This window comes from Lolium perenne, chromosome 3, assembly GCF_019359855.2.
Source record: "Lolium perenne isolate Kyuss_39 chromosome 3, Kyuss_2.0, whole genome shotgun sequence".
Classification (NCBI taxonomy): domain Eukaryota; kingdom Viridiplantae; phylum Streptophyta; class Magnoliopsida; order Poales; family Poaceae; genus Lolium; species Lolium perenne.
The window spans coordinates 1,097,959-1,124,596 of record NC_067246.2 but is presented as its reverse complement, the minus strand read 5'-3'; the positions used below and the strand labels follow the sequence as shown (position 1 = coordinate 1,124,596).

Here is a 26,638-nt window from a genome sequence, read left to right as displayed (position 1 = left end):
ATTTTTCCACGAAGCTTCCAGAAGTCCGAAGACGAAACGAAGAGGGGCCACGAGGCAGCCAGAGCATAGGGCGGCGCGGCCCCTGCCCTGGCCGCGCGGCCCTATGGTCTGGGCACCTCGCGCCGCCTCTTGACCTACCCTTCCGCCTACTTAAAGCCTCCGTGATGAAACCCCCAGTACCGAGAGCCACGATACGGAAAACCTTCCAGAGACGCCGCCAACGCCGATCCCATCTCGGGGGATCCAGGAGATCGCCTCCGGCACCCTGCCGGAGAGGGGAATCATCTCCCGGAGGACTCTACGCCGCCATGGTCGCCTCCGGTGTGATGTGTGAGTAGTCTACCCCTGGACTATGGGTCCATAGCAGTAGCTAGATGGTTGTCTTCTCCCCATTGTGCTATCATTGTCGGATCTTGTGAGCTGCCTAACATGATCAAGATCATCTATCTGTAATTCTATATGTTGCGTTTGTTGGGATCCGATGAATAGAGAATACTTGTTATGTTGATTATCAAAGTTATATCTACGTGTTGTTTATGATCTTGCATGCTTTCCGTTACTAGTAGATGCTCTGGCCAAGTAGATGCTTGTAACTCCAAGAGGGAGTACTTATGCTCGATAGTGGGTTCATGCCTGCATTGACACAGGACGATGTGAGAAAGTTCTAAGGTTGTGTTGTGCTGTTTCCACTAGGGATAAAATATTGATGCTATGTCTAAGGATGTAGTTGTTGATTACATTACGCACCATACTTAATGCAATTGTCTGTTGCTTTGCAACTTAATACTGGAAGGGGTTCGGATGATAACCTGAAGGTGGACTTTTTAGGCATAGATGCAGTTGGATGGCGGTCTATGTACTTTGTCGTAATGCCCAATTAAATCTCACTATACTCATCATGATATGTATGTGCATGGTCATGCTCTCTTTATTTGTCAATTGCCCAACTGTAATTTGTTCACCCAACATGCTGTTCGTCTTATGGGAGAGACACCTCTAGTGAACCTGTGGACCCCGGTCCAATTCTCTTTACTGAAATACAATCTCTTTAATATCTTGTTCTCTGTTTTCTAAACAATCATCTTCCACACAATACGGTTAATCCTTTGTTACAGCAAGCCGGTGAGATTGACAACCTCACTGTTTCGTTGGGGCAAAGTACTTTGGTTGTGTTGTGTAGGTTCCACGTTGGCGCCGGAATCCCTGGTGTTGCGCCGCATTACATCTCGCCGCCATCAACCTTCAACGTGCTTCTTGACTCCTACTGGTCCGATTAAACCTTGGTTTCTTACTGAGGGAAACTTGCCGCTGTGCGCATCACACCTTCCTCTTGGGGTTCCCAACGGACGTGCCAACCACACGCATCACCAACATGATTTTTAGCTCTTTGAACGCTGCGTCGGCCTGAGGGGTCCAGACGAACGTGTCAGATTTTTTCATGAGAGCATAGAGTGGCAGAGCTTTTTCTCCCAACCTGCTTATGAACCGGCTTAGCGATTCCAAGCTTCCGGTAAACTTCTGCACGTCTTTTAGATCACGCGGTATGGTCATTCTTTCAATTGCCCGGATTTTTACCGGATTAACCTCAATGCCTCGGCTTGATACGAGAAAGCCAAGCAACTTGCCGGCAGGGACACCAAAGGTACATTTCGCCGGATTGAGTTTCATCCGGAATCTTCTCAAGTCATCAAATGTTTGCCGGAGGTCATCGATTAAGGTTTCTTTTACCTTTGTTTTCACCACAACATCGTCCACATAGACTTGCACATTTTTTCCAATTTGATCAAACAAGCATTTTTGCATACAGCGCTGGTACGTTGCACCAGCGTTGCGCAAACCAAAAGGCATAGTGACATAGCAATAAGCCCCGTGCGGGGTAATGAACGCAGTTTTTATTTGATCTTCCTTTTTCAAGGGGATTTGGTGGAAACCGGAATAAGCATCCAAGAAAGACAACAGCTCGCATCCTGCAGTGGAATCAATCACTTGATCGATCCGAGGTAAAGGGAAAGGGTCCTTCGGGCAAGCTTTGTTCAAGTTGGTGTAGTCAATGCACATGCGCCACACCTTTGGAGCTTTTGCTTCCATGTTCTCTTCTTTTTTCTTCTCGACTAGCACCGGATTGGCTAGCCACTCGGTGTGCAGTACTTCCACAATGAAACCGGCAACCAGTAACTTTGTCACCTCTTCTCCAATGATCTTTCTCCTGTCTTCAGCAAACCGGCGCAGCGGCTGCCTTACCGGCTTTGCATCTTTCCGGACATTTAATGAGTGCTCAGCCAGCTCCCTCGGAACACCTACCAAGTCATCAGTAGACCAAGCAAAGATATTCCGATTCTCACGGAGGAAGCTGACGAGCGCGCTTTCCTATGCTTCATTCATGCCGGCACCGATACGAACGGTGCGCTCAGGGTAAGCCGGATCCAGTACAATGTCCTTCGTTTCTTTCGTCGGCTTGAATGCCGGTGTGCCCAGGTTTGCACTCATTGCCGCTAAGCTCAGCTGTGAGGACTGAGCCAGCGCAACCGCGGTTTGCATCCTCCTCTTTTCTTCAGCGATCACCAGCGATTCTGCCAGGTTTGATCTGGCTGAAGCTGTTTCCAGCGAGACTTTGTAGTTTCCCACCACAGTCAAGGGTCCACGAGGTGCCGGCATCTTCATCTTGAGATATGCCGTGTGAGTCGAGGCCATAAAAGCAGCCAACGCCGGTCTCCCCAGCAAAGCATGGTAAGGACTATCTAAGTCCACCACTTCAAACTCAAGGTTCTCAACCCGGCAATTGTCACGTCCTCCAAATGACACATCCACCCGGACTTTTCCAACCGGTGCGCAGGACAGTCTCGGAACGATTCCATGGAACGTTGTGCGCGTTGGCTGAAGCATGTTTTCTGTTATGCCCAGCATGTTCATGGTGTGCCGGTACATGATGTTTATGCTGCTCCCATTGTCTATCAGCACCTTGCTGAATTTGACTCGAGCATCTGGCCCCTGCATGATTGGGTCCAAGACAAGCGCATATCCACCCGGGTTAGGCATGATCTTAGGGTGATCCTTGAATGACCACGAGATCTCTTGATCAGACCACAGCATGTACTTTGGTACTGCCGGCATCACCGCGTTCACTTCCATAGAACGGCGATATAGGCTCTGCCTGTCGGTTGGCTTAGTTACGAACACAACGCAGCACATATCTGGATCTTTGTAAATGTTCCAGCCCAAAGGTGCCGGTGGAGGTGGTTGGCCATTGCCTTCCACCACCTGGTTAACTTGCTGGTACTGCTGCCGGTTTGGCTGCACCGGTAAGGCGTTTGCCCCGGTAAGCGATGGTGGTGGTGGTAGCTGTTGTTGCCGCGGCATGTCTTGCGGCGGTTGTGCATCTTTTACCGTTCCCTTTTGCATTAAGTACTTGGTCCAGGTACAATCCTTCGTCAGATGGTTTGACGGGTGTGCCGGATTTGGTGTGTGCCACCGGCAAGGTTGGTCCATGGCAGCTTCCATGGTGTACTTCGCGGGTTCTTGCCAGTTCTTTTTCTGAACCCAAGGCTTCTTTTCTACCCACTGTTTTTTAGGACCCGCCCATGGCTGCGATCCGGTTCTCTGCCTCTGACTGCCGCTGGCCTCAGAGTTTTCTTGCACTGCCGCAACTTGCTGCGGACCGTACCTTCGATCCGGAAAATCTTCCCTTCTCTTGTTATTCCGGTTATCCCGGTGTTGCTCTTGGCGCTGCTGTTCCGGCTCAGGTTGCACTGCCGGCTGCGTTGGGTCTCCCAACGCATAGCTATCCGCCACGCGTATCATCTCTGCCAACGTTGTCGGCATGTTCTGCTGCAGCTTTTGCCACAACGGTGAACCTCTCCTGCACCCACTGCTAAACCAAGCAATAGCTTGTGCCTCGATTACCCCTTCACAGGAGTTCCTTGTAGTGTTCCACCGGGCCAGATAATCCCGGTCTGTTTCGTTCTGGCGCTGTATGCACAGAGCGAGCTGCTGCGGCCTGTTTGGCCTCTGATAGGTGCTGCTGAAATTGCTCACGAAAGCTTCCTCAAAATCCAGCCAGCCATTTATGCTTCCTGCCGGCAAGTTGTTTAGCCAGATTCTTGCCGGTCCAACCAAAAACGATGGTATGATTCTCACGGCCCATCGCCGGTTTCCTCCTCCAGCTACGGTTCCTCCGCCGCCTGCGACGTATACCGCGGTCACATAGTCCGCGAGCCAGTCTTCCGGCTTCGTAGTGCCATCATATGTTTTTGTGTCATGAGGCAACATAAAGTTGCGAACTGGTGGCTTTTCTTTCATGATCCTTGGACCAAAACACTTTGGGCCCGGGGGACCTTCTTCCTCGATCATCTCTGACAAGTATACTCTATCCAGACGGTGCCTCGCATCCCGTTCCGGTAGGTATCTTTCTCCCAAGCGTTCTCCCAACGGGTTCCGGTATGCTGCCGGTCTTGCGGAATCAGCCTCATCATAACATTACGGTACCGCGACTCTTGCCTGCCGGTACCTTGGGGGATCTATTTCCTCCTCATCATACGCCGCCCTTGCAGCTCAATAATTTTGCCCGGTTTCTTGTCTACCGGCATGATTGTTTCCGGCATAGCCCTCTCTGGCATAGCCTCTGTTTGACCCTTGGCCTTTTCTGCCGGCATCATATTGCCCGGCTTGTTGCTTTCCGGCAAGAACCGGATCATACACAGTCATCTGTTGCGCATTCACTTCTTTTTCTCTTCTTCTGTCCGGATGGGGGGACGAAGCCTGCCCATGGGACTTGCTACCGGCATTCCTTGTCGAACGCGCGGATTTTGAAGCCACAGCCTTGTTTAGCCTATCAAGCTGTTCAGCATTTTGCTGCTCGATAGTTTCAAGAAGCTCCCGGACACGCTCTTGCTGTTTTGCCAGAGCGTCCCCGGAAAGCGAGTCACACAGCGCTACAGCAGCTTTAGCAGCTTTTATTGTTTTATCCGGGCTACTGTACTTAGGCTTCTCTACAATGCTCACAGATGCAGATGTGCTTTTGCCGGCAGCAATTTCTTTGCGCAGATCCTGATCTAGATTGCGAGCCTTAAGCCGGTTTTCCGGTATCCTAGCAGCATGAGCGCTAACAGAAGCAAAGCCATGGGCAGCGTTATACTCACGTAGGGTTAGGTTCAGCTCGCGCTGCGCCCTGGCGATGTCCTTGCCGCTCTCGAGCATCTTCTGGCGCTGCGCCTCCAGCTCCGCCTGAGCCGCTGCCGGGTCGATGTTCTTCGCGATGGGGGTGGCGAGGACGTTCATCGCCGCTTGGAGCGGAGTTTCCGGTGGTGCGGACGATGCTCCCGCTGCGCCTGCGCCTCGTTCCAGCGGTGGCTTGGCCGCACGGGTCGAAACCGCACGCCCAGCGCCTTCTTCTGCAGCTTCTTTGCCGGCGTCGACCGCGCCTGCCATCATCACCTCCACGCTGCCAGGAGCGCGGCCAGCATGTAGCCACCTTGGCGGATCCGGCGCCACCAGCACCGGCGAAAGGCACTGGCGCACAGGAACGGTGCCGAAGTAGATACGGTGGCTGCCGAACTCGATGACGCGGCCGTTCTTGGGGAAGATGCCGCCGTTGGCGAAGCAGCCCGCGTTGTCGTTGATGAAGTCCATGGCGTAGATGCGCTGCACCAACGCGGAGACCGTACGCTGGCCAGCGACGTCGAGGATGCCCGCCCGAATGTGAACTCCAGCAAGCGCCTCTTTCTGCCCCACGGTGGGCACCAACTGTTGTCGTGGCGAACGAGCAGATGCCATGGGATGGCTTAAGTTGGGGCCGAATGGGCGCTAGAGGATTTGGGGGAGGGTTTGCGACTAGATGGGATGAACTTCCGGATGCTTTCCTCAAGAACTCAGCCAAAGGCCGGTATGCAAGAAGAGAGACAAGAGGAAGAACTCTTTACTAGATCGCTAGCTTCATTGATCTCAACATGGTTACAGGTTCTTGGATACAAGGTCTGTTGTCTAATCTCTCCTATCAACACGCGCCCGTAAGAGGCTGTGCCCCCTCTCCTTATATAGGGGAGAGGGTGGCTTACAGAGCAAGAAACCCTAATGGCATCTTTGACTGGACAAACTACTTTACAAAGCTACTTTAATCATGGATGACGCCGGGGTCTTCTTTAATCAGGGACGCTGACGTCCTCCGGCTTCTTTCAGCGTCATCTCTCTCTTTGGCGCCAGGGCTCCGATTAAAGTCACTTTGCTCAGCTCATCCTTGTCTTCTAGCTCCGAAGAGAATCTTTGACCAGTCTTGCCGACAGGCCCTTCTTTCCGGTATCTTCTTTATCCGGTTCCGGTATACCCCTCTTGGGGATACCGGCTTAGCTTCACTTAGCCAAATTCCTTTCTTTGTGCTCCGGTAAGAATATTAAACCGGTATCTTGGTGGCTCAAACCATCCGGTTTGGCATGCCTTTGGCATACCGGGGGTCATCCCCACAACAACCATGTTTCTGGGGACGCCATCAACTACTCTTTGTTGAATATCATGTGAGTTGCTATGCATGTTCGTCTTGTCTGAAGTAAGGGTGATTTACCATGTGTTGAATGGTTTGAGCATGCATATTGTTAAGGAAGAACATTGGGCCGCTAACTAAAGCCATGATCCATGGTGGAAGTTTCAGTTTTGGACAAATATCCTCAATCTCATATGAGAAAATTAATTGTTGTTGAATGCTTATGCATTAAAGAGGAGTCCATTATCTGTTGTCTATGTTGTCCCGGTATGGATGTCTAAGTTGAGAATAATCAAAAGCGAGAAATCCAATGTGAGCTTTCTCCTTAGACCTTTGTACAGGCGGCATAGAGGTACCCCTTTGTGACACTTGGTTAAAACATATGTATTGCGGTGATAACCCAGGTAATCCGAGCTAATTAGGACAAGGTGCGGGCACTATTAGTATACTATGCATGAGGCTTGCAACTTGTAGGATATAATTTACATAACACATATGCTTTATTACTACCGTTGACAAAATTGTTTCTTGTTTTCAAAATAAAAGCTCTAGCACAAATATAGCAATCGATGCTTCCCTATGCGAAGGGCCTTTCTTTTACTTTTATGTTGAGTCAGTTCACCTATTTCTCTCCATCTCAAGAAGCAAACACTTGTGTGAACTGTGCATTGATACCTACATACTTGCATATTGCACTTGTTATATTACTTTACATTGACAATATCCATGAGATATACATGTTACAAGTTGAAAGCAACCGCTGAAACTTAATCTTCCTTTGTGTTGCTTCAATACCTTTACTTTGAAATTATTGCTTTATGAGTTAACTCTTATGCAAGACTTATTGATGCTTGTCTTGAAAGTACTATTCATGAAAAGTCTTTGCTATATGATTCAGTTGTTTACTCATTGCATTTACATTGCTTCGAATCGCTACATTCATTACATGTGCTTACAATAGTATGATCAAGATTATGATGGCATGTCACTTCAGAAATTATATTTGTTATCGTTTACCTACTCGGGACGAGCAGGAACTAAGCTTGGGGATGCTGATACGTCTCCAACGTATCGATAATTTCTTATGTTCCATGCTACTTTATTGATGATACCTACATGTTTTATGCATACTTTATGTCATATTTATGCATTTTCCGGCACTAACCTATTAACGAGATGCCGAAGAGCCGATTCTTTGTTTTCTGCTGTTTTTGGTTTCAGAAATCCTAGTAAGGAAATATTCTCGGAATTGGACGAAATCAACGCCCAGGATCTTAGTTTTCCACGAAGCTTCCAGACGTCCGGAGAGGAAACAAAGTGGGGCGATGAGGCCGCCACACACCAGGGCGGCGCGGCCCAGGCCCTGGCCGCGCCGGCCTGTGGTGTGGGCCCCTCGTGGCGCCCCCTGACCTACCCTTCCGCCTACTTAAGCCTTCGTCGAGAATAACTCCAGTACCGAGAGCCACGTTACGGAAAACCTTCCAGAAACGCCGCCGCCGCCAATCCCATCTCGGGGGATTCAGGAGATCGCCTCCGGCACCCTGCCGGAGAGGGAAATCATCTCCCGGAGGACTCTTCACCGCCATGGTCGCCTCCGGAGTGATGTGTGAGTAGTTCACCCCTGGACTATGGGTCCATAGCAGTAGCTAGATGGTCGTCTTCTCCTAATTGTGCTATCATTGTTGGATCTTGTGAGCTGCCTAACATGATCAAGATCATCTATCTGTAATGCTACATGTTGTGTTTGTTGGGATCCGATGAATAATGAATGCTATGTTATGTTGATTATCGATATCATCTATGTGTTGTTTATGATCTTGCATGCTCTCCGTTGCTAGTAGAGGCTCTGGCCAAGTTTTTGCTTGTAACTCCAAGAGGGAGTATTTATGCTCGATAGTGGGTTCATGTCTCCATTAAATCTGGGGGAGTGACAGAAACCTCTAAGGTTGTGGATGTGCTATTGCCACTAGGGATAAAACATCAATGCTATGTCTAAGGATATATTTATTGATTACATTACGCACCATACTTAATGCAATTGTTTGTTGTTTCAACTTAATACTGGAGGGGGTTCGGATGATAACCTGAAGGTGGACTTTTCAGGCATAGATGCATGCTGGATAGCGGTCTATGTACTTTGTCGTAATACCCAATTAAATCTCACAATACTCATCATAACATGTATGTGCATGGTCATGCCCTCTTTATTTGTCAATTGCCCAACTGTAATTTGTTCACCCAACATGCTTATTCTTATCGGAGAGACACCTCTAGTGAACTGTGGACCCCGGTCCATTCTTTATATCGAATACAATCTACTGCAATACTCGTTCTACTGTTTTCTGCAAATAATCATCATCCACACTATACATCTAATCCTTTGTTACGGCAAGCCGGTGAGATTGACAACCTCACTGTTACGTTGGGACAAAGTACTTTGGTTGTGTTGTGCAGGTTCCACGTTGGCGCCGGAATCCCTGGTGTTGCGCCGCACTACACTCCGCCGCCATCAACCTTCAACGTGCTTCTTGGCTCCTACTGGTTCGATAAACCTTGGTTTCTTACTGAGGGAAAACTTGCCGCTGTACGCATCACACCTTCCTCTTGGGGTTCCCAACGGTCGCGTGCTGTACGCGTATCAACTCTCACTATTCTCCAAATGTTGCTGCAAAGGATTATTAGGAGCGAGAGCAATAGATGCACATTGTTCAACTCTAAAATCATTATTAGGTGAATCAACTTTATAAGGAGTTTTGGCAAATTTAGAGAAATTAAACTCATAAGATTCACCAGCAAATTTAGTCAAAATTTTGTCTTTCTTGCAATCTATAACAGCTCCATGATACGCGTACAACACGCGTCAGTTGGGAACCCCAAGAGGAAGGTGTGATGCGTACAACGGCAAGTTTTCCCTCAGTAAGAAACCAAGGTTTATCGAACCAGTAGGAGCCAAGAAGCACGTTGAAGGTTGATGGCGGCGAGATGTAGTGCGGCGCAACACCAGAGATTCCGGCGCCAACGTGGAACCTGCACAACACAACCAAAGTACTTTGCCCCAACGAAACAGTGAGGTTGTCAATCTCACCGGCTTGCTGTAACAAAGGATTAGATGTATAGTGTGGATGATGATTGTTTGTAGAAAACAGTAGAACAAGTATTGCAGTAGATTGTATTCGATGTAAAAGAATGGACCGGGGTCCACAGTTCACTAGAGGTGTCTCTCCCATAAGAATAAGCATGTTGGGTGAACAAATTATAGTTGGGCAATTGACAAATAGAGAGGGCATGACAATGCACATACATGATATGATGAGTATTGTGAGATTTAATTGGGCATTACGACAAAGTACATAGACCGCTATCCAGCATGCATCTATGCCTAAAAAGTCCACCTCTTCAGGTTATCATCTGAACCCCTTCCAGTATTAAGTTGCAAACAATAGACAATTGCATTAAGTATGATGCGTAATGTAATCAACAACTACATCCTCGGACATAGCATCAATGTTTTATTCCTAGTGGCAACAGCACATCCACAACCTTAGAACTTTCTGTCACTGTCCCAGATTTAATGGAAGCATGAACCCACTATCGAGCATAAATACTCCCTCTTGGAGTTAAGAGTAAAAACTTGGCCAGAGCCTCTACTAATAACGGAGAGCATGCAAGATCATAAACAACACATAGATAATAGATTGATAATCAACATAACATAGTATTCTCTATCCATCGGATCCCAACAAACACAACATATAGCATTACAGATAGATGATCTTGATCATGTTAGGCAGCTCACAAGACCCGACAATGAAGCATAATTAGGAGAAGACGACCATCTAGCTACTGTTATGGACCCATAGTCCAGGGGTGAACTACTCACTCATCACTCCGGAGGCGACCATGGCGGTGAAGAGTCCTCCGGGAGATGATTCCCCTCTCCGGCAGGGTGCCGGAGGCGATCTCCTGAATCCCCCGAGATGGGATTGGCGGCGGCGGCGTCTCTGGAAGGTTTTTCGTATCGTGGCTCTCGGTACTGGGGGTTTCGCGACGAAGGCTATAAGTAGGCGGAGGAGATAGGTCAGGGGGCCACACGGGGGCCCCACACAACAGGCCGGCGCGGCCAAGGCTTGGGCCGCGCCGCCCTAGTGTTTGGCCACCTCGTGGCCCCACTTCGTATCATCTTCGGTCTTCTGGAAGCTTCGTGGAAAAAATAGGCCCATGGGCGTTGATTTCGTCCAATTCCGAGAATATTTCCTTACTAGGATTTCTGAACCCAAAAACAGCAGAAAACAGCAACTGGCTCTTCGGCATCTCGTTAATAGGTTAGTGGCGGAAAATGCATAAATATGACATAAAGTATGCATAAAACATGTAGATATCATCAATAATGTGGCATGGAACATAAGAAATTATCGATACGTCGGAGACGTATCAGCATCCCCAAGCTTAGTTTCTGCTCGTCCCGAGCAGGTAAACGATAACAAAGATAATTTCTGGAGTGACATGCCATCATAACCTTGATCATACTATTGTAAGCATATGTAATGAATGCAGCGATCAAAACAATGGTAATGCAATGAGTAAACAAATGAATCATATAGCAAAGACTTTTCATGAATAGTACTTTCAAGACAAGCATCAATAAGTCTTGCATAAGAGTCAACTCATAAAGCAATAATTCAAAGTAAAAGTATTGAAGCAACTCAAAGGAAGATTAAGTTTCAGCGGTTGCTTTCAACTTGTAACATGTATATCTCATGGATAGTTGTCAATGTAAAGTAATATAACAAGTGCAATATGCAAGTATGTAGGAATCAATGCACAGTTCACACAAGTGTTTGCTTCTTGAGGTGGAGAGAGATAGGTGAACTGACTCAACAATAAAAGTAAAAGAAAGGCCCTTCGCAGAGGGAAGCATTGATTGCTATATTTGTGCTAGAGCTTTGGTTTTGAAAACATATAGAGAGCATAAAAGTAAAATTTTGAGAGGTGTTTGTTGTTGTCAACGAATGGTAGTGGGTACTCTAACCCCCTTGCCAGACAAACCTTCAAAGAGCGGCTCCCATTTTATTTTATTTTTGTGTGGCACTCCTTCCAACCTTTCTTTCACAAACCATGGCTAACCGAATCCTCGGGTGCCTGCCAACAATCTCATACCATGAAGGAGTGCCTTTTTATTTTAGTTTTATTATGATGACACTCCTCCCCACCTTTGGTTTCTTAAGCCATGGCTAACCGAATCCTTCGGGTGCCGTCCAACAATCACATACCATGGAGGAGTGTCTATTTTTTTGTTAATTAATTTGGGACTGGGAATCCCATTGCCAGCTCTTTTTGCAAATTATTGGATAAGCGGATGAAGCCACTAGTCCATTGGTGAAAGTTGCCCAACAAGATTGAAAGATAAACACCACATACTTCCTCATGAGCTATAAAACATTGACACAAATCAGAGGTAATAAATTTTGAATTGTTTAAAGGTAGCACTCAAGCAATTTACTTTGGAATGGCGGAGAAATACCATGTAGTAGGTAGGTATGGTGGACACAAGTGGCATAGTGGTTGGCTCAAGGATTTTGGATGCATGAGAAGTATTCCCTCTCGATACAAGGCTTAGGCTAGCAAGGCTATTTGAAACAAACACAAGGATAAAGCGGTGCAGCAAAACTCACATAAAAGACATATTGTAAACATTATAAGACTCTACACCGTCTTCCTTGTTGTTCAATCCAATACTAGAAATTATCTAGACCTTAGAGAGACCAATTATGCAAACCAAATTTTAGCAAGCTCTATGTATTTCTTCATTAATAGGTGCAAAGTATATGATGCAAGAGCTTAAACATGAGCACAACAATTGCCAAGTATCACATTATCCAAGACATTATAGCAATTACTACATGTATCATTTCCCGATTCCAACCATATAACAATTTAACGAAGAAGATTCAACCTTCGCCATGAACACTATGAGTAAAGCCTAAGGACATATTTGTCCATATGCAACAGCGGAGCGTGTCTCTCTCCCTCACAATGAATGCTATGATCCATTTTATTCAAACAAAACAAAAACAAAAACAAACCGACGCTCCAAGCAAAGTACATAAGATGTGATGGAATAAAAATATAGTTTCACTAGAGGAACCTGATAATGTCGTCGATGAAGAAGGGGATGCCTTGGGCATCCCCAAGCTTAGACGCTTGAGTATTTTTGAAATATGCAGGGGCGAACCACCGGGGCATCCCCAAGCTTAGAGCTTTCACTCTCCTTGATCATATTGTATCATCTCCCTCTCTTGATCCTTGAAAACTTCCTCCACACCAAACTCAAAACAACTCATTAGAGGGTTAGTGCACAATCAAAATTTACATGTTCAGAGGTGACACAATCATTCTTAACACTTCTGGACATTGCACAAAGCTACTGAAAGTTAATGGAATAGAAAAATCCATCAAGCATAGCAAAACAGGCAATGCGAAATAAAAGGCAGAATCTGTCAAAACAGAACAGTTCGTAAAGACGAATTTCTAAGAGGAACCAGACTTGCTCAAATGAAAATGCTCAAATTTAATGAAAGTTGCGTACATACCTGAGGATCACTCACGTAAATTGGCATAATTTTCTGAGTTACCTACAGAGAATTAGGCCCAGATTCGTGACAGCAAAGAAATCTGTTTCTGCGCAGTAATCCAAATCTAGTATGAACCTTACTATCAACGACTTTACTTGGCACAACAATGCACAAAACTAAGATAAGGAGAGGTTGCTACAGTAGTAACAACTTACAAGACTCAAATATAAAATAAAAGTGCAGTACTAAAATCAAAACATGGGTTATCTCCCAAAAAGTGCTTTATTTATAGCCATTAAGATGGGCTCAGCAATTTTAATGATGCGCTCACAAGAAATAGTAGTTGAAGCAAAAGAGAGCATCAAAAAGCAAATTCAAAACAAATTTAAGCCTAACCCACTTCCTATGAAAAGGAATCTTGTAAATAAACAAATTCGTGAAGAACAAAGTGACAAGCATAGGAAGATAAAACACGAGTAACTTCAAAAATTTCAGCATATAGAGAGCTGTTTTAGTAACATGAAAATTTCTACAACCATATTTTCCTCTCTCATAATAATTTCCAGTAGCATCATGAACAAACTCAACAATATAACTATCACATAAAGCATTCTTATCATGAGTCTCATGCATAAAATAATTACTACTCCCAACATAAGCATAGTCATTCTTATTAATTGTAGTGGGAGCAAATTCAACAAAGTAGCTATCATTTTTATTCTCATCACCATAATCATCAAATGTAGGAGGCATATTGTAATCATAATAAACTTTATCCTCCATATTAGGTGGCACCAAGATACCACTATCATCATAAATGGGAGGCAAAGTATCATCAAAGTAAATTTTCTCCTCCATGCTTGGGGGACTAAAAATATCATGCTCATCAAAACCAGCTTCCCCAAGCTTAAATTCTTCCATAGCATTAACAATAATAGTGTTCAAAGCATTCATACTAATAACATTGCCATTATCACGCATATAAAGTTCCATAGGTTTTTTAATTTTCTCTTCAAACACCTCATGTCCTAACTCAAGATAAATACTATAAAGATCTCTAATATTTTTGTTGTTTTCCATTAAGCCTAACTAGTGAAATAAAAACATGCATGGAATTAAGTAAAGTAAAACAAGTAACTAATTTTTTGTGTGTTTTTAATATGGCAAACAAGATAGCAAATAAAGTAAAAGTAGCAACTAATTTTTTTGTATTTTGATTTAGTGCAGCAAACAAAGTAGTAAATAAAATAAAGCAAGACAAAAACAAAGTAAAGAGATTGGGATGTGGAGACTCCCCTTGCAGCGTGTCTTGATCTCCCCGGCAACGGGGCCAGAAAAAGAGCTTGATACGCGTACATCACGCGTCCGTTGGGAACCCCAAGAGGAAGGTGTGATGCGTACATCGGCAAGTTTTCCCTCAGTAAGAAACCAAGTTTATCGAACCAGTAGGAGCCAAGAAGCACGTTGAAGGTTGATGGCGGTGAGATGTAGTGCGGCGCAACACCAGGGATTCCGGCGCCAACGTGGAACCTGCACAACACAACCAAAGTACTTTGCCCCAACGAAATAGTGAGGTTGTCAATCTCACCGGCTTGCTGTAACAAAGGATTAGATGTATAGTGTGGATGATGATTGTTTGCAGAAAACAGTAGAACAAGTATTGCAGTAGATTGTATTCGATGTAAAAGAATGGACCGGGATCCACAGTTCACTAGAGGTGTCTCTCCCATAAGAATAAGCATGTTGGGTGAACAAATTACAGTTGGGCAATTGACAAATAGAGAGGGCATGACAATGCACATACATGATATGATGAGTATTGTGAGATTTAATTGGGCATTACGACAAAGTACATAGACCGCTATCCAGCATGCATCTATGCCTAAAAAGTCCACCTCTTCAGGTTATCATCTGAACCCCTTCCAGTATTAAGTTGCAAACAACATACAATTGCATTAAGTATGGTGCGTAATGTAATCAACAACTACATCCTCGGACATAGCATCAATGTTTTATCCCTAGTGGCAACAGCACATCCACAACCTTAGAACTTTCTGTCACTGTCCCAGATTTAATGGAGGCATGAACCCACTATCGAGCATAAATACTCCCTCTTGGAGTTAAGAGTAAAAACTTGGCCAGAGCCTCTACTAATAACGGAGAGCATGCAAGATCATAAACAACACATAGATAATAGATTGATAATCAACATAACATAGTATTCTCTATCCATCGGATCCCAACAAACACAACATATAGCATTACAGATAGATGATCTTGATCATGTTAGGCAGCTCACAAGACCCGACAATGAAGCATAATTAGGAGAAGACGACCATCTAGCTACTGTTATGGACCCATAGTCCAGGGGTGAACTACTCACTCATCACTCCGGAGGCGACCATGGCGGTGAAGAGTCCTCCGGGAGATGATTCCCCTCTCCGGCAGGGTGCCGGAGGCGATCTCCTGAATCCCCCGAGATGGGATTGGCGGCGGCGGCGTCTCTGGAAGGTTTTTCGTATCGTGGCTCTCGGTACTAGGGGTTTCGCGACGAAGGCTATAAGTAGGCGGAGGAGATAGGTCAGGGGGCCACACGAGGGCCCCACACAACAGGCCGGCGCGGCCAAGGCTTGGGCCGCGCCGCCCTAGTGTTTGGCCACCTCGTGGCCCCACTTCGTATCATCTTCGGTCTTCTGGAAGCTTCGTGGAAAAATAGGCCCCTGGGCGTTGATTTCGTCCAATTCCGAGAATATTTCCTTACTAGGATTTCTGCAACCAAAAACAGCAGAAAACAGCAACTGGCTCTTCGGCATCTCGTTAATAGGTTAGTGGCGGAAAATGCATAAATATGACATAAAGTATGCATAAAACATGTAGATATCATCAATAATGTGGCATGGAACATAAGATATTATCGATACGTCGGAGACGTATCACTTCACAAGTATTTAGAAAAGGTCTACCAAAAATGATAGGACAATACTTACTAGCAGCAGAACCAAGTACCAAAAAGTCAGCAGGATATTTAATCTTACCACATAGAACTTTCACATCTCGAACAATACCAATTTGGAGAGATAGTTTCTCTATTAGCTAGCCGAATAACCACATCAATATCTTCAAGTTCACAAGAACCAATTTCGTGCATAATCTCCGTGTAAAGCTCATAAGGAATAGCACTAATACTTGCACCAATATCGCATAAACCATAATAACAATGATCACCAATTCTAACAGATAGCATAGGAACACTAGTTTTCCTAGACTTATTAGGATGTGAAACAATATTAGAAGCATCTTCACAGAAAATAATATGACCATCTTCCACATTTTCAGTCACAAGATCTTTAACTATTCCAATAGCAGGTTCAACTTTTATTTGCTCTTCAGGTTCTATATGTTTCTTTTCACTTTTATTAACCGCACTATTTATAACAGAGTACTCCTTCATTTTAGCAGGGAAAGGAGTTTTTTCAATATAAGCTTCAGGAATAACATGATCAACAGTTTCAACTACAACACATTTATTTATAGATGAATCAATTTTATCTTTATACGGTTCATGATACTTATCAAAATTCTTCTTAGGCAATTCATAATGAGAGGCAAAAGCTTTATAGAGATTTGCAGCAACTTGAGAATCAAGACCATAAGTAGCACTCATACTACGAAATTTATCAGTATCCATAAAAGATTCAATGCATTTATAATCATAGTTTATACCTGATTCTCTATCTTTGTCGTTCTCCCATCCTTCGGTATTCTCCTGGATCCGATTAAGAAGGTCCCTTTTAAACTCCTCTTTGTTGCCTGTAAATGATCCAGAACAAGAAGTATCCAGCAAGGTCTTGTCTTGAAAAGAAAGTCTTGCATAGAAGTTATCAATGATAATATTACCAGGAAGCTCATGAATGGGGCATTTGAGCATTAAAGACTTCAATCTCCCCCACGCTTGGGCGATACTCTCTCCATCATGAGGCCAGAAATTATATGTGCGGTTCCGGTCTTTGTGAATTTCACTTGAAGGATAGAACTTAGAATAAAATCGGGGCACAATATCATTCCATTCAAGAGAATCCCCATCATCCAGTAATTTATACCAATGTGCCGCTTTACCAGACAGCGATATAGATAATAGTTTCTTCCTCACTTCATCCATAGCAATACCTGCACACTTGAATAAACCGCATAATTCATGTAAGAACAGTAAATGATCTCCAGGATGGATAGTCCCATCCCCTGTATAACGGTTATCCACTACACGTTCAATAATTTTCATAGGTATTTTGTATGGAACTTCTTCCTCACCTGGCGCCTCATCCACTACCTTTGCAGTAGTAGTAGATTTTCCAAAATAAAAATTCAAGAGAAGATCTCTCCATAATGAATTATAGCAGCAGGCAGAAATAAAATCAGCACAAACAGCAAAAGTTTCCCTTACCAATTCCACTTACCAATAACGCTTCACTCCCCGGCAACGGCACCAGAAAATAGTCTTGATGACCCACAAGTATAGGGGGTGTATCGTAGTATTTTCAATAAGTAAGAGTGTCGAACCCAACGAGGAGCAGAAGGTGTTGACAAGCAGTTTCGATGTAGGAATCACTGTAAATGCTCACAGACAAGTATTCAGGGGGTTTTGATGTAGCAGTTGAATAAAATACGAGTAAGTAAAGTGCGAGAGAAATAATTGCAGCGAGTGGCCCAATCCTTTTTAGCACAAAGGACAAGCCGGTTTGTTTACTTATAATGACCAAACGTTCTTGAGGACACACGGGAATTTAGTCTAGTGCTTTCGCTTCATATAGCTAATTAATCTTCATTGTTTTGATAAGTGTTGTGTTGGTGAACCTATGCTAATGCACCGCCCTTCCTAGGACTAATACATACTTGTGATTATACCCCTTGCAAGCATCCGCAACTACAAGAAAGTAATTAAGATAAATCTAACCACAACCTTAAACTCTGAGATCCTGCTATCCCTCCTGCATCGATATACCAACGGGGGTTTAGGTTTCTGTCACTCCGGCAACCCCGCAATTGGCAAACGAGTACAAGATGTATTCCCCTAGGCCCATAAAGGTGAAGTATCATGTAGTCGACATTCACATGACACCACTAGAATAATAACACCACAACTTAAATATCATAACATTGAATATTACTCAACCATAATTCACTACTAACATTTAGACTTCACCCATGTCCTCAAGGACTAAACGAACTACTCACGAGACATCATATGGAACGTGATCAGAGGTGATATGATGATGAATAACAATCTGAACATAAACCTTGGTTCAATGGCTTCACTCAATAGCATCAATAACAAGTAGAAATCAATACCGGGAGAGTTTCCCCTATCAAACAATCAAGATCCAACCAAAATTGTTACATCGGTGGAGACGGCGGTGATGATGATGGAGATGATGACGATGGTGATGGAGATGATGTCCAGCTCGATGACGGTGACGATGGCATCGATTTCCCCCTCCGGGAGGGAATTTCCCCGGCAGATTTCAGCCTGTCGGAGAGCTCTTTTCTCTCTGGTGTTTTCCGCCCCCAGAGGCGGCTGTGACTCTTCGCGACTATCCTCTGGAGCTTAGGTTTTCGGGACGAAGATGTACGCGAAGGAGAGGAGGCCAGAGGGGGCTGTGGGCCCCCTCCTCACATGGCGGCGCGGCCAGGCCTTGGCCCGCACCGGCCTATGAGGTGGGCCCATGGTGGCCCTCCTCGGCTCCCACTTTTGGCTCCCTTCGTCTTCTGGAAAAATAGGATTTTTCATATAATTTCTGTCAATTGTTGATCTTCCGAAATATTGCCTTCTCACAACGCTTTTTCCAGCAGAATCCTTGCTCCGGTGCGCGATCCTCCAATAATCATGAAACATGCAAAATAGATGAAATAACATAAGTATCATCTCCAAATATGAAATATATCAATGAATAACAACAAATTATGATATAAAATAGTGATGCAAAATGGACGTATCACCCGCCCGGAATATCCAGGCCTCGACAAATATCCGGCCAAATATCTGGCCTGGATCTAGTAAGCTCGGCGCTTAAGTCCTTAGCCGATTTTCAGGGGCCATATATTTTGCAAATATCCGGCCCCGGATTATCCGACCTAGATCTAATTTCCTGCTTCCTTCTTTTTGTTTCTTAACACAAATTCAACCATAAATACTTTCTGCACTATATCAACACACATTAGTCTATTACACATATTGTCATCAAACACATAAACTTTAATTGGAGAGATGTTATTTCAGTTGGCAACATCGGTACCCCCACCTTCGAGCTCGCTCCGGCCAGAAACAACGTCGCCCGCGTGATGCATGTAAAACACTACATGAACTTTGTCATTTATTAACATAAATTTCCACATATTTGCAACACATATATAATGATAATACTATGTTTTACATTGATTTATGGAGATTTACCAATGACCCCCTTTTATTTGGTTTATAACTCCACAGGACATGCCCTATTTTCTGTATTTTTCACTTCCAGACAATGTTGAGGAAATCGCTTATCGGGGTTAACTCGGTGATTAGCGATTAATAGGCAAATCAGCCGATTAATCGGGCGATAAATGAGTTAATCGGGCGATAAATGAGTTTATCGGCTAATCAGTGACCACTGAATAGGGATTAATTGGGTGATTAATCGTTAAATCGGACGATTTTTTGAACAGTTCTTCCAGAGACCTACGGAGTCAAATTAAGCTACGATTTCTGGAGGGTCATTTTTCATCGGGAGAAGCTGCATGGGCTTTTGAAGCACACCTGGAGGGACCTGAGGACCAAAAGGCCTTTCGGCGTGGAGAAAGCCAAAAGGAGATCGGGGCCGATAGGCCCGTCGACTGACATTGTGGGCACGCGACACGACCCGATCAGCGTAGGCGTGTCCGACATGAACTGCTCGGCGTGCGGTCCGCCGAAAGGAGCTGGTCGGCGTATCGGTGGCCGAGGTTGTATTATTTTTGAAATGTTTTAAGATTTACATATTATTCCCGGAAACTAATAAAAAAATATTATTTGTAAAAAAATATAGGATCGACAGGGGAACATGCACCCACGTACCCCATGGATCGCCAATAGATCCCCTAAATGAAGGCAATTTTTTGGGACGATCAATAATCAAACCATCGTGGAAGAAGAGTGAAATGGCGTAGGATTAGCTGCTGTACCGTATGTCGTCGCAGTCACCTAAATCAGAACTAGTAGCTGCGTGTCGTCGGAACTCGGAAGAAATGAAATGGCCGGCTTTCCATTTTCGCCACTATAGCTACAAAGGTAACGTTGGTGAAGCTAGCTAGCGTACCTACGAGGGAGGCACGTTCAGTCCGAGTCTGGTCTTTGAAGATGACCTTATATCTACTATACTAAAGAGGAACAAACATCTTTTTTCTGGTAATTTTGAGGCTTCTGCCGAATTACTGTGGAGGTTACACGTAACCATTTTGGATGGTTTGTTTCCTGCAGGATTTACCTGTGTGCACTTCCATGCTGCGTAGCAATTTGGTTCAAAATGTTTTCCTTACTGCTACTTTGCTGGTTGGCTGTCCTGGTGCGTCATTTAGGTGGACATATCTACTATACTAAAGAGGAACAAACATCTTTTTTCTGGTAATTTTGAGGCTTCTGCCGAATTACTGTGGAGGTTACACGTAACCATTTTGGATGGTTTGTTTCCTGCAGGATTTACCTGTGTGCACTTCCATGCTGCGTAGCAATTTGGCTCAAAATGTTTTCCTTACTGCTACTTTGCTGGTTGGCTGTCCTGGTGCGTCATTTAGGTGGACATAGCTGAAAGATGGATGAAGCGGTGGTGGGTGGGGTTCGTGTCATTTATACCACCGCTTTGACTATCCTTTTTGTTTTATCTGTCTCTCTCAAGATAAATCCCCTCCTTCTCTCTCTGTCCATCTCGCGCACAGACCTGAAACAAATTCCCGTGGTGGCCGACCTTCTTTTTCCTCCATCCACTACTCCCCGCGGATACACCCGCCGATTTCTGCCGATTCTCGGTACAGCCATCGCTATTCAGCCGGCCAGAGCAGCGGTCTCTCCACCCCTCCCCGCCCGGCCGCCCCCTCCCCCCAAGCTCTTCGCGGCGGCACGCCAGCTGCAGCACGCCAACTACCCGGCCATGGAGCTCGACAAGGCCGACATGTCTGCCTCCAAAGCCTCTAAGCCGCGCGTCGTGGGAGGCCGCCGGTGGTGGCGGCATTTGCGAGCCAGCCTCCCATGAATATCCCGGATTGGTCCAACATCCTTGCGCGAAGTACGGCGGGGGCAGCGCCGATGCAAAGCGGCGGCTATTGGAGGGAGGCGAGGCCGCGTACGTAGAGCACGGCAAGGGTAGGTGGGTGCTCCCGCAGGAGCAGCTCGTGTGCCGGGAGCGCGCCGCGGCGTCCTTCTCCTTGCGCCAGGGTGTTAGGCCCTTCTTCTCGCACCAGCGCTCCGCGGCGTCCTTCTCCGACCGAGCGGCAGAGCTGCGGTGCCGCCCCTTGATCCTCCCAGTCCCCTATCTTTCGTACCACCGCTCAGTTGACCCAGCGCCGCTTGCCGTTTCCTTAACGTGAACGATGTGGAATATGGGGGATCCGGCGGGCGGCCGATGCTGATGAACAGATGCAATTTTCTAGGTACGCTCCTTAAGGCTGGATCCCACATTCAGATTCTGTAAAAAGGAAGTGAAATCTATATGATGTTGTTGTTATCCATGGATTGAACCTTTTTTATGTACGTTTTTATAACAGGAAGAAGAAGAGGAGTCCACGGATAGATCAAACGCTAAACTCACCTCATGCTCTGAACCGGTGAACTGCAACTGCAGAATCATGAAAACGTAGGCCAGCAGCTACCAGAGGTCGAAGAGTGCAATAAGCCACAAAGTTGGAATTGACAGTACTTTCCTTGTGTCGTTATTTGCTTAGAGTAACTCATGGTACTCACTATGATTTTCTGTTTATGCAGAAGCTATGCCAAAAAGAATACTTGAGCTCATGAATGTTGAGAAATTCACTATGGAAAATGTTGCAGGTCACCTACAGGCAAGACACTTTATTTACTTTTTGTGCTGAAAGAAAGCACCGCTCCCACACTGATTAACCTGGAACAAATATACTTCTAATGTTGATATTAAAGCTGGAGTGTGAAAAACAAGTTCGTATTTTTTCACTGTAAAAACTGCAGTTTCTGGAACAAGAGCCCTGAGACAAGTAAATGAGTATTCAGGTAAGAGTTAGATAAAGGGCCTTTATGTGTAGCCTAGCACTTCTCTTGACCTCTTAACAAGATTCAGCAAACATGAGTATGGTAAACTAGAATTTTTTTTGAGGATTTCACAAGTCTGACCGTCAGATGACATACTGTCAGCAAGGTTTGGTCCAGCAAATGACATCACGGTAGCAATAGGTGGCAAAGTGGGATCCAACTCTTTTGGTGGCACGATACATTTGTCGCCAAATACAGAGCAAATGTACTGGAGCTTTGGAAGTGGAAATAGCTTTAGACAGAAGGCGGATGAAAGTAGTGTAGACAATCTACTTGGTCCAAACCTTGCACGAAGTTCCTCTAAGCTAGCCATAAAGCTAATACACACATAATCTCTCTTTTAACTGGCCAACGAGAAATTGTGATTCCCTGGGGAGACCATGCCAAGAACTTTGATTCTGCTGACCTATGTAATGCATCCTCACAAGATTCTATCATAATATTTTTTTTTTGCCATGAGTGTCAGCAAATACTGAGGTAACTTACGATTATCTAGCTAATGCCTGCAAATGAGTTTTCTTCAAGGTCATGAATTTTGGTGTGAGTGGTAAACTAGGTGGGTTTCATGGGAATATATGTTGGTGCTGCTGCAGGTTCTGAATTTTTTAAGGTGAGCTCAGGAATTGGATAGCTCCTGCAGGTCGTGCATTTCCTAGGTGCGGGTGCCTCCATTTCCATAATCTGACAGATATGATTAATCTTACATGGATGTTGGTGTATATATGGTCTTGGAAGAGTGAGATACAAAGTACTTTTATTGCATTTTTCCCCTCAGAAATGGTGAATATACTCAAACGATCACAAATGAACTTTATAATTTAGTTTGTACTTTTTTAAAAAGCAACCTATATCTATAGAGGGGCCTTCCAATCATCAATATAGAGTTTCTTCCAAGTGCTTGGTTGTTCTGATCATGTCAGTGGTGGAACTCCGATATGATTTTAATTCCATGACTCACGAGGCGTTCTCTTCAGAAGTTATGTGCAGAGTGCAACAAGTTTAGGCCGCACAACACCTGCAGTAGGTGTACCTGTAAATGTGGTATTTCTGGAAATTCGAGCATAGTTTCCTTAGCTAAGCTGAGATCAGCGTAGAGAACTCCCTAAGCTGAACACTCTTTGCGTAATTCAACAATGAATACTGCATGCCTCTTATAGCAACCGATATCACCCCAGGGGTGCCGCGTGTAGGATTCCTTCTAGAGTTGAAGTGTGTTATTATGGTTTCAGTTAATCAATGAGAGGGCTAGGACGTAGCGAGCTGGGTAGTAATATTTAAGTTGATCTAACCTCATATACAAAAGTTACTAATAGTAGAGATTCGTTTAAGATAATTGAGGTAAAAATTGCTAGCGTTGTCTATAATTTTTAGGTTTTGTCAATTTTTGATACTGACTTTTGTACTAGATTGCCTGATATTTTGTAGCAACTAGGCTCTGAAAATAGATATGCATAGTTCCGCAATATTTATGACACTAACCTTTCTTTTTAATTTCTGCACTTCAATGTAATGTATAACGCTTGCCTTCCTTTTTCTATCTGCAATTTTATGCAATATGTGATCTATTTCCTCTAATGTTGTTTGGTGCTTCTCCCCTGCGTCTCCCTCCTCCTACATGCAGACCAGAAAAGAAAAAGCAATGGTCCCTTCTCAGATCTTCTTGGTTCACATTTTCAAAGATAGATGGGCATTGGACATTGCGTCGCTCAATCGCGGTAATTTGGTTCCGTAAACATTGCACAATGATCATGTTTCTCTTTGCATTCCTATTCATTTAGCTATATGTAGGCGTGTAGCAATATCATCCCCTGAAATAGCTGCGTTGATGCACCTTCCTGGTTTATGACAAATGGTTATTGTGTGATTAAGGTGAGCTGCTTCTACCTGCATACATCCTGCTAAGTCGGTGCAACCAAGTCATGTGTTCTTCAGATAAGTGTGATTTTCCCACAAACAGTTCAAAGGAGACCTTCTAGACACTGATCATTCAAGTGATTATATTTTTCTTAAGTTCTGCCTTTTTTCTAATTGCAGTTTGGTTTCATTATTTTTTCATAGAGGGTGTCTCTCTATTAACTAAAAACAGTAGTGCACATGGTAATTCTTTCTTGACAAGCCAATCATGTCAAGATTGTTTCTGATGCACTACTAACAATGTTTTTTGTCTGCACAACAAACAAACCGATGGTTGTGTCTATATGTGACACTTTAAAGTTCAAACCTTTTGGTACCATTATAATTAGCATAGTGTTTATCCTTGGAGAAAGTAGCACAAAGCTATGTTATTGGCTACTCTCAATGAGTCAGTGAGAGCCAAGATTATTTTCAAGTACATAATTACATTTTTGCACCACTTTTTGAAACTTTTCAAAACTACACGAATTTCCCTGTTCTTGCATTTTAACTTATTGCCATCCACTTAAATAAGTACACAGATGTTGTATTAAAAGAGGTCAGTCTACATGTTTCTATAGGAATTAAGAAGTGAAGATGCAGCTGACTATTCTGTAGACATGAAAGGATCCAGCCGTCGCAACCACACACAATGGTTGAGCACAAGTACAATGGCCTTATTCGACATTTTGAACTATTGACATGCATCCGCTTAAATAGGTATCCAGAGGTGTGTGTGTAGTAGGAACTTAGAAGTGCGGATGCAGCTGACTAAGCTTAGCTCTCACAACCATACATGCATGGTTATTGGTTCTCCTCTTCTAGATATTTAACAGCTCTTCTTACTAAGTTCATCCATTGTGTTCCTAATTCGTCTGTCGCAAGAACATGCAGTTTTAAATAATAGAGAAGGAAAGCAATTACCTAGACTATACAAGAAATCTTTATGACCTAAAGAGCCATAGATAGTGGGTTTTATTATTTGTTATTACTGCATATTCAGCTATGTCCAGGCATTGCCTTTAGGCTCCAATATTTAGATCCTGGCACATCTACTTTCTGTACATAAATGGAAAAATTTCCGCTAATGAAGATTTTGGTTTATACACAAAATTAGGAAAAGAAAATGTAGTACATTTTCCTCCAACTTGAATCAGCCTATGGTATCTTTATTAGTGGCATTTCCATATAATTAGCTAAAATTCTATTTGTTCTGCTTCAGTTGTGTGGAATGATCAAGGGGAAGCAAGGCCCAGAATGCAGTATCGATCGAGTAGTATCTCCTTAATCAATGACTAGAATTATTGTCCGCTGGATCTTCCATGGATTGAGAGATCTCGATGTTTTTGTGAACTAATCAGATTGAGATGATTTATTTGATTTAAGCGCAAATATATATCTTAGATAAATATGCTCTTAGATGTGGAGACTCTGCTATTACATTATTCAGCTTCACTTAGTCTTGTTTCTTAGACTTATTTTGCTTCTTTGTGTATGCTAGGTTAAGAAAGGCATAGGAATGGGTATCGTTTTCAGTTTTATCATGTATGCTCGCATAATTTTATCCTATGCATATGCTATGTACCAACAACAATTTAAAGGTGATTTCATTGCGTTGTTGAGCATTTTAAATTTGTCATATCTTCTATAGACTCTTTATGCCACACAAAAGAGCTTGCATGTTCTCTGTTTTCTACTATGCTTTTGATTAACATAGTTTTCTGCTGTTTGTGCTCTGAGAAGGCTGCACTGCATGATAATTTACATACATTTCTACTCCATCTATTTTTTTCTTCATCTAATAATTGAATATAAGTTCTTAGATTATTTATGATTTCTTGGTACTTACATGTATTGTCTCCGCTGAAGGTCACTCTTCTTCTACCATTAGTATCAATACTACTATTCAAATACATGCATCTGCATATCAATTTGTTTTTGTAGTTGAAAAACTAGCAATATGTTTGTCGCTTTTGAAGGCCATTCTCAACTTCTGCGACCATGGAGTTGGACGACAAAGAAAACATACTGACTTTACACAAGCAACCCACAAGTTGTTGATATATCATCTGACGGGGAACACGATAGTGGCTAAAGTAAGATTTGTATATGGAGGTAGAACTTGGTATATCATGTATCGTCCAAGTTAGCAAATTTACTGTCCTGTATGTCTCCGCTGCCGTTAATATGTCATGTATCCAATTTCGTTATCGATTATTCTGTACCCTATTTAGACATCAAAATATTCATCAAGTGAAATCCATAAGACAATTTTCTCAAAAAAATAATGATCCACACGACACAACATTTGCCACACACTATCTTTACATTTTCCTTCTACTACCCCACCTACACTACCCATAATTACCACCAGTCAGCCACCATATGGCGCGGCGTGCCGCCGCGCCAATTATT

The 26,638-nt window shown here is 43.9% G+C and overlaps 1 long non-coding RNA gene across 3 annotated transcripts; it reads left to right on the top strand.

The window, feature by feature from the left end:
* The first annotated feature begins 21,535 nt into the window (after positions 1 to 21,535).
* LOC127340599 (uncharacterized) lies at positions 21,536 to 26,638 on the top strand. Of its 3 annotated transcripts, none has more exons than XR_011754460.1 (3): positions 21,536 to 21,699; positions 21,814 to 21,923; positions 22,031 to 26,638. It is a non-coding gene; the product is annotated as an uncharacterized lncRNA (long non-coding RNA). The 3 variants fall into 3 exon arrangements; XR_007874608.2 differs by having other exon boundaries at positions 21,814 to 21,948; XR_011754459.1 differs by having other exon boundaries at positions 21,814 to 24,045; positions 24,200 to 26,638.